This window comes from Poecilia latipinna, unplaced genomic scaffold (genome assembly GCF_001443285.1).
Source record: "Poecilia latipinna isolate Pla-1442-1.1 unplaced genomic scaffold, P_latipinna-1.0 Scaffold3744, whole genome shotgun sequence".
NCBI lineage: Eukaryota > Metazoa > Chordata > Actinopteri > Cyprinodontiformes > Poeciliidae > Poecilia > Poecilia latipinna.
The window spans coordinates 7,763-17,557 of NW_015116360.1; the positions used below are offsets into that span (position 1 = coordinate 7,763).

General features: G+C 36.4%; 1 long non-coding RNA gene across 1 annotated transcript in view; it reads left to right on the top strand.

Annotated features, from left to right (window-relative positions):
- The first annotated feature begins 470 nt into the window (after positions 1-470).
- Positions 471-9,795, top strand: part of LOC106941562 (uncharacterized) — a 23,231-nt gene continuing 13,906 nt past the window's right edge. Inside the window, exons 1-4 of the long non-coding RNA XR_001423401.1 lie at positions 471-973; positions 1,219-1,359; positions 2,879-5,392; positions 5,947-6,012. This is a non-coding gene — a long non-coding RNA (uncharacterized LOC106941562). The remainder of the gene's footprint in view (positions 974-1,218; positions 1,360-2,878; positions 5,393-5,946; positions 6,013-9,795) is intronic.

The window sequence follows — 9,795 nt, forward strand, 5'->3', positions numbered from 1 at the left end:
TTCCGTGTAATTGTAGCCTAGAACAATGTAAGTACTGTAGTGTAGTTATGCATGTAATGTACAAAATAGGAAAGTAGGAATTTCATGAGTAATTAAAATTGTACTTTATTAGCAATAGCAGTAAATCTAAACAAAAAATTAAGTGTAATTTAAATACATTACTAATATAATAGTAGTATATTTAAAATATATTTAAAGTATATTAAAAGTATATTTTTAATATAATTCTATGACAGAATTAGTACGCTCAAAATATGGAATATTTTGGAATATTTCTCTTGAATACTACATGAAAAAGTATACTTAGTACTACTTGGAAGTTGTATCAAAAAAGTATGTTGAAGTATACTAACTATACTAAAAGTTGTAATTTTATACTATTTAATTACTACTAAAGCATACTTTTTTTTTTTTACTTGGGCTATCATTCAGAATAGTATGTCTGTATGCTTTGTGTGTATGCGTGTGTGTGTGATATTTTAGTAGTGTATATGTGCAATCTTAGTCTTATGTATATGTGTGAGAAAGAAAAATTATATGCAGGTGTGATATTTTAATAGTATATCTGTGCAATTTTAATATTTTGTGTGTGGATATGAGTCTATAGTAGTGTTTGAGAGACAAAACATAGTTTTTGTCCTAGATGGCCCCTCATAGTTTCAAACTGATCATATAGACGCATCAGTCAAATGTGACTTTTTTAAAGGTGACATTATTAACCCAGTTGCAGTCAAAAGGTGACTATCAACAGTTCATATTTTTATAACATGCATTTCTTTTATAAATGTATCACACCTTTCGGTTTTGCAGGATTGCTTTTTAAGAAAATTTATTCTCTTTCATTTCTGATCTGAATTTGACAAATTTCTGAAATGTGTTTGGTTTCATTTGACGTATTCCAGGCCCTCATTTTGCTGCTGTCAACAATAACAACGAAATTGTTGTGACTGATTTTCACAATCACTCAGTCAAGGTGAGTGCATTGACATACTTACTTGATTGTACAACAAAATAGCATTATATGCCTGGAAAACACATTATACTGCCTCTGTAAAGGGGAAAACAAGGTTTTTCACTTTTCAGGGGTTTTAAAGACGTTTCTCAATTTTATCTGCAAAAACCTCTTCAGTGCTGAATTAAGCCACATGATTAATGAGATAATTTAATGACACTTGTTACATCAGGGACCATGTTTATTCTGTTTCTTGTTAAATGTAGGTCTTTAACACAGAAGGGGAGTTCCTGCTGAAGTTTGGTTCTAACGGCGAAGGTAACGGCCAGTTCAATGCCCCCACTGGCGTGGCAGTGGACATCAATGGGAATATTATTGTAGCGGACTGGGGCAACAGCAGGATACAGGTCAGCAAACCATTTAACTTCTTAAACAATGCACAATGAATTTTGATTTCTTATTTACAGCTCTCTCAACACCGTACTATAAGTCTTGCTAAAAATGTATAAAAGAATTAAAACAAATTCATATTTTTCCTCATCCAGATCTGTTTGCCACACATCTTTAAAGCATTTTTAATTATTCTTCTTGCTGTGTATATCAACAGAAATGAGTAGCTATTTTCTTGCAGTCAAAGCCTGACTTTTATCAACACACATTCCACTAGACGGAATGTCATGAACACTTGTCTTTCCCATTTTGATGAGAAGCTTGCCCTTTTTTTCCATGTCATGTGATCTATGTCATGGTACAACAGAAAGGGGCTTTGTTTCAACATCAGTCCCAAGCAACAGGTTGCAGGTATGTTGTTGCTCTGGAGATTTGGCAGTGACCTTTTAAGATTTCCATACCTCTTGTATCATCCTCCTCACTGTACATGGTGGCGGCATGAGTTGGAGTCCTCGTTCGGCCATGTTTGCCACAGTTTTCCATTCATCTTTGACTGTAAATATGAGTAGTCTTATACAAGTAGCTTTTTCTCAGTGGTGTGTTCGTTTGTCTTTCCCATAGTAGGAAATTGAAACAAAATAACAAGACAGAAAGATGAAGCATATTCATGCAAAAAATGTTAGAAACAAAGGTAAAATAATATTTACAAATAGATGAAGGCAATACTTTCCTTACTGATGCTGTTTGTGTCGTGTTTTTCTGTGTTTGAGTTGGTAGTAATGCTTGTATACTTAACTAGTAGTCAGGGTCTACAGTGTCTTCCATTGATATTTTGTCTGTTGGAAGCTAGCAGGTTTAAAAACCAGTGTTCTAATCAATGTGGGAAAAAATGAACGATACAGTTAAATCCTTGGAACAAGAACTGTATTGAGCTAATAATAATGCCTCTTCTGGGGCTTCATGTATAAAGCGTGCATACGCACACAAAATATGCGGTGCCATATTTTACGCACAAGTCGGCATGTATAAAAATGAACTTGGCGTGAAAATGTGAGTAAATATATGCAGACTTTTGAGCTGCTGTGAAAATGTGCAGCAGCCACGCAAACTTTTTATGTGGACAATTTTAAACTACAAAGCGCAAAAACTCACCTAAATCCACTGAAATCCGATTTCATTCAATATTTTTTAGACCAAGAAGCATCAAACCCGATGTTTTTTCATGATTTTAATATTTTATTGTTTAAACGTAAAACAATGAAACTGAACCACATTTATCCTCAGAGAACACTATAACAGGCACACAAAATAAAGAAAATAAAAATAAAATATTGTGAAAACCTCACTCGAATGTAAATAATAATTTTCCTCAGTTTGATGCATCTGTAGGGTAATGTCATTCTCACTGAAAAAGAAAAAGCAGGGTTGGATCAGCAGATTGTTTGATTGTTTCTAAGAAAAGTCAACCAGCAAAATGGTTCTAAACATGATGTAAGTCATGAATGGAGGGGTACTGATGCTGCGTTTCTTTCGCAGGTGTTTGATGCCAGTGGTTCCTTCCTCTCCTACATCAACACGTCGGCAGACCCGCTCTACGGCCCACAGGGACTGGCACTCACCTCTGACGGACATGTGGTGGTCGCAGATTCTGGCAACCACTGCTTCAAAGTCTACCGCTATCTGCAGTAGCTCACCTTTCTACACCTGCTTACTACCAGGAAATAGTAGACTGGAAAGACTGGAACACTCTGCATTCATCAACTCATCCATTCATTCTTTCCACTGTGCCATCTGTTAGGCTTTTTTCTTGATTCTGAAGCAATAACTCATCACAGGTAGTTGTTGCTGGTTAGTGTTTTGAAGAAGTTGATCACGACTTTCACAAGACATTTGGAGTGTGCTAACATGAAGCTTTAATAGCGATACACCCAGAACTTGTCAACAGATTTTAGGAAACTGGAAACAAACTGCTGCACTGGTTTTGAAAATGACTTGCTTGTTAAGTGAGAATAAGATGTGTATATTAAACTACAGTTTAGGTACCTCAGAAATATACAGATATTATTGCACTTTTCTGATAAAATGCCCTTAATATGCCTCACAATTTGCCTGTTCACTCTCAGAATAAAAAAATTAGTGTAGGATGATTTGAAGCATGACCACACAATACTATGCATGCTGTTTTTAGCAAACATCTTATCTACTACAGTGTACTGCATTGAAACTACAGAGTTCAGTATCACAAGCTTATCACTTAAAATGCCTCCACAGTTTCAGTTTTTCAATATTTCCATCAAAAAACAGCTATTTGGTTCTGTTATAATTTTAAGAAGAACTGATTTCTTGATTGGTTTGAAGAAAACGAAATGGATGCATTTACATCACAAACATGGGCCACCTGATATTGACCTGAGTGGATCGCAACGAGTGACATGAATAAATATTTCAATTACATAATTAAAATTAATTTGGATATACAGATGATAAATAAATGTATCCTGGATTATTTGTGTCAATATTTATTTAAAATATAATGGTTTAATTGTGAAATTTCTTTAATCTTAAAGTGTTATATTTTAAGATCCATTAAAATTATTTTGATATTTATTTAATTAATTTGTTCTCCATATATTGTATGAGGGTCCAAAATGCCACAAGCCTACTCTAATAAGTTCATTCAATATTTCAAAAGGTATTTATTATACAAGTGTAGTATATTATTAATTGTACAAGTCAATAAAAGTGTACATTTTAAAATAAAACTTGAATCATTATGAAATTAAAGTCCGTTGGAAAATATTAGCCTACTGTCACTTTGGTTCATACCACAAGTGATATTATATGATATTCTACAACAGAATGGAGACAGTTTTATTTTTATTATGATCACTTATAAATATTCCACAACTTGTTTATTGAACATTTGGCCCTCAATAGTGCAGCAATTAACCATGAAATAACTTAGACAGTCAGGCAACAAATGTGTTATTTTTTAAAATAAATATTTTAGCATCATATTTCATAATTATCCATAGATTGCTTCAAAATAAACTGACACATCTAAATATTCATGTTTTATTTAACTGTTTGTTTGTGATAGTGTTTGGATCTCCATAGGCATCAGCTGTGCATACATGTGTATATGATGTGCCTGAGATTCAGATGTGCAGAAATCCTGTTTGAAAACTTTGGCCATTTTGGGGAAATATGGCTTTAATTTTGCATCACTGGTTCCAGAACTGCTAAGCTTTAATAACCCTCACTTATCCTAATATGCTATTATGTCTTTTCAATATCTCTGCAATTGCTAGTTACAGGTTGGTGGTTATCTTGCAGATCTAGAAGATGTGATATGTATATAAACATTTGGTGCATATGATGTAAAATAGGATCCACTTTTGTTTTAAGGCCTTTACCATAAACAATCTTGAAACACACAACTGGTATTTGTCTTCATGAGGTCAGTCATTCAATTTCTACACAAGACTGTAAAGTAGTTTATTTACTTTTTTTTTTTGTCTTGTATATAGTTGTAATTCCAAATTGAATTAAAGAGCCAACGGGGAAAAATGTTTGGGTTCATGGGGGAGAACGCGTGTAAGGAGAAAAAAATTGTAATTTAAAGAAAAATTAGTTTTATATTGCGATGTTGCTACTATAATGCAGAAGAGGGCAGCACTAGAATAGATGATCAAGCTGATGCCTTCGAGGACGATTGGGGAAAAAATCTCTATGCAGATTACCTAGACATGTACTACCACTTTTTACTAGTTAAAATAGTTACTTTCAGTTTCCCTTATGATCCTCAGTCACTTCATTTTAGCAAAAATGTCCAGTTTTCTTGCAACACATCTGTGTTAAATGGTAGTGGGAGAATTTACGAGTAGACTTGAATGCAGCATTCACCCCTGACACTGTCGCGGGAGATTCAGTAGCACCCAGGCGATGTTTTTGTAGTTTGGATTACAGATATACTGACAGTAGTATTTTGCGGTTAAACTACCCTAAACGTTGTTACCGGTGTAACTGGTGCAGTCCCGCCTGAAAATGGTAAGTAAATGTTTTCTTAGTTCGGAATTGATGATCAGCGGTTGAGGCATTCGTGTACCTAGCCAGCAACGAGTTCTTTTTCAAGCTAGTTTATAATGAAACGCCACCCGACTGTCTGCTGTTTACCAACTAAAACCCAGGAGATATCTTTCACAAACCTAATGGTGAGAATGACTGGTGGCTTTCTATTTTAAGGGGCTAAATCTAAAGTCAACGTTAAGTCCAAAAGAAAGTTGACGCCACATTCGTCATGTCGCCATCCATATTGAGAGAGGCAAATTCGCCACAAGGGGAAAAATTACATCAAGCTAAATCGTTATAGTTTGTTATTTATAGCACTAGTTATAGATGGTTAATAGAAAACCAAAAATGACTGCAAATCATTCTAAGACGAAACAGACACTAAATCCACTAAATTAAAATCAAGTATGCTTATATTTCAGTTTTACGTATTTTGGTGATTATTTAAACTGTAGATTAATTACACAGAAAGAAATTTGTTGGTGATTTATTGGTTTCTAATTTTTTGCGATCATCATTTGGATCTGTTGCAGTCAAAAAAGAAAGGACTCAGTTTGGAAGAGAAGAGAATTCGGATGATGGAGATTTTCTTTGAATCTGTAAGTTTTTCAGTTACTGGTGAATAAATGACTTTTTCATGGCATGAAAAATTCTACTGTGCCAGTCCAACTTCCAGTAGTTACACACTGAAGTAGAATGAGACCCTCTTCACTCTTTTGTTCGTAAATGCTGTAAAACATTCTGACGAAAATGCTTAAAGCCCTGAAATATTATATTGCCTTTCAGTCAGATTATTGTTAAAAATGATGATGATGGAGAGGTTGTCATATGCAGAGACAGGTCTCCTGATGGGGTGAGTATTCAGATATGATCTTATGATCTGTAGTGAGAGTAGGAAGCCGGTGGAAGAGCAGGGGTGTCCAAACTTTTTGCAAAGGGGGCCAGATTTGGTGTGTTAAAAATGTAGGGGGGCCGACCTTGGCAGACATTCTTTACATAGAACACCAATATATTTAAACAAATTTCAGCAAGCCATTCTGTGTTTTACATTTGCTTTTTTATTTTAATTTCAGCCATCTTAAGCATGTCTTTTGGTTCATTTGAAACATGTATATCATAGGCAATTGAATATTCACTTAACTTCACTTTTTTAACACTAACTTTTTTCTAACGGTTAAACAGAAGTAATTGTACTCTTGTGTGCAAATTACATTTGAAACATAAAAAATATCTCACCATGGTAGTTCAATATTTACAGAATTTTTAAATAAAATAACAGAAAAATGAGCAAGTAAGAGTCATATCAACAAGTGCAGGGCTCATTTGAAATATGACATATTAGTAAATGTTGATTAAATTTTTAAAAGTTTATTATTCTGGAGTGAAAACTGAAAACTTGTCTGAATAAATTTTGTTTAAGTTGACAGAAAATATTAAAGTATTACTGTGTAATTATATGTTACAGGAAAACATCTCCAGTGAAATGCTATTTAAACCTGCAACTAGCCTAAAAACAACAAATTTGCACTTCTGTTTAATCCAAATTAAGTCAGCAGCTCCATCAGGCCCCCAAGAGCTTTAGGGGCCCCATAAACGCTAATATTTTAAAACAGACCACAGATACATAAATGTAACACTTGTTTATTGAGATCATCAATGCTGTTAAATTTTATTCAATTGTTTAGCCGTACATAAATTAAATTATTTTAAATTGTTTAACATTTAAATACAAGATTTTAAGGAGCTGGCAAGTTTACTTTGTAAAACTTGACATAAAACTGATATGGTTTGATGCATCGTGTAACCGGAAAAATAATAATAAAATAATATAAAATCAGCGTGATGCGTGACTCCGAGGAGAGCATTAAAGCTCCTCACCGGGCTGAACCTGCATGATCAGGTTAGCGCTGCTCGTTATCCACAGATGGTCCGGCCAACCGGGACCACAGACATAAACTTTACAGGGAAGACAGACACAGAGCCACATGCTGGGCAGCGTGTTGAGATGTAAACGCCACATATAATTGTTCGTTCACAAAGATAAATCATTCTCACCGCTCCACAACGCGCACCTCTGAATTCGCTACAAGTTATACCTGCGGTTCACATTGAGCTGCGCAACCAGAGCTAACGTGGCGGGTTTTAAACTCTTACGTAGAGTTCTCCAAAGGATCATAATTCCTCACAGCAAGTTGATGTAAGTATCCATACAGGTCAGCCTGTGTCCAGTTTGAGTGAAAGGAGGCGCGCGTGATCCCGCTGAGGTAAAGCAGCGGCAGCGCGAGGCAAAGCGCAGAGGCAAAACGCAGAAGCGCCAGCTGTGTGATTAGTTCAGGCGCTGTTGACTTTAAATGCATAAAATATAAACCTATCTGTTATAAACCTATCCTTAAGGATAATTTTTTTTTTCTCCTTGAAATGTAAACAAGCAACGCTTAGCCTGGCGTTGAGGCTAGTAAAGCATGGCGGGCCGCCAGGCTTATAATACACTGGGGGAAACCCTGACTTGTCTGCATTAATGTGATACTGAGATCTGGACTGCAGCACATAGGCCAGGTCTGGTTCAAAGGCAGTGGTATTGATGCGCAAGATGTCTCGTAAGTGAGAGTCCGTTATTTAAGTTCACAACCAAGAATATCTTCTCACACAAATACGTCGACTAGGTTTGCAACCCGTCCCGTAAAATATGGAACCGTCCCGTATTTGGCTGTTAAATGTAGCGTCCCATATTGAACCTAAACGGGACGCGATTTGTTCCGTATTCTATAAATATAGACGGGACCAAAGAAGTGGTCCCCAAGTAGTTTATATAGTAGGCTGCCCCAGTCATTGTTTCACTCACGGTGTTGCGATATTGCGCCCAACTGCTTTCTGGCTAGCACAGACCAACCGACACGCTGCCGCCGCAGTCCCGCCCCCCCGGCTTTAAATATATAGGGACTTGGTAACTCTAGTCGAAGTGCAAGCGCGTGCACCCCCCCATGAGACTAGGACGATGCGTCCTTTATTTTGATTTCTGACAGGTGGCAACCCTAACGTCGACCCAAACAAGCTTAGCATTTTCTTACCAAACCGAATGTCTCGAAACCTGTGCTTATCCAGCTGTCGGTAAAAGTTCGCGAGAGAAAGCTGGTGGTGCCGACCGCGGCTCTTGCGTCACACTGCAGCTCAGTGAGCTCCAGCTGCAAATGGTCTGAGTCACACAGGCTGCTGCCCTCTAGTGGGTAAATGAGGAACAGCATTTAGTGTGTAAGCTATACCATATGCAGGTAACAGCACTGCTGCCCAATGTATTAATTCTACGTGCGGGCCAGACATTATTGATTTTATGACAGAGGCTGCGGGCCGGATGAAATTTGACCATGGGCCGCATTTGGCCCCCGGGCCGGACTTTAACATGTCTGGTCTAGAGAGAAGAGAAATGAAAGATCTTTTCAGTTTGTTGTATAACATGTGATTAAAAGCCTTACTATAGCATTCAGTCAACTGTGAGAAGGCTGGAACTGGTGGTAAAATGGTGATTTATTAAAGCCATCCTTGTATGTCATCAACCACCGTAAGAGCTAAACAAGAAAAATAAAAATTACAATTGTTTTCATCGTTCATGAAGCATAGCTCGTTACATTTATACAATTCCTTTCATTAGTCATTAATTAAGTAATCAAAATTAAAATATTTAAATAAACTTCAATCGCCGTTACCGTGTTCCCTTATTGACTGAAGCTAAATTTAAGTTGATTTTTATGTGTTTTTCTGCCTTGCTGTTAACCTTTTCCTTCACTGCAGTTTACCTTTTCCCATAGCACTCTTGGATACCTTATACAGAACTTTGCCAAAATAAAATCATAAAACTTTAATGGCAGTTACAAGAAACAAAGTAATTATATTCATTTGACCTTTACACTTATTGGGGCCTGCCATAGCAATGCATAGAGAGAGCAGTGACTCTCCCTATGTCACTGCTAACCCTAACCCTAATGCATGGCAGGCACCTATTGTTCTACACCCAATAGAATGTCCCTTTAACACTAATAGTGTTTCATTATTTCTTTATTATTATCAGTCAGAATGCATTACTGCATTCTCACTTATTAAGATCCTGCTCACATTTTTCGGTCGTTAGCTACTTCTGCTATCTTCAACTAATTGTACTAATTCATATATCAAAACATCCAGCTTCTTCAGGAGAATGGTGCTATGACTTTTGGTAAACTTCACTATTGTATTTTTTGAAATAATTGCCCTTTTGTGCAAATTTTTGCCCCATTGAAATACATGGTGGAATTCACTAACTGACGTCAGTAGACTCTTTGCACCTCAGCTTCCGCGTTCGGGGAAAAGCGGCTCGATTGTTTCCGATCCAATAAAAATATCATTTTACA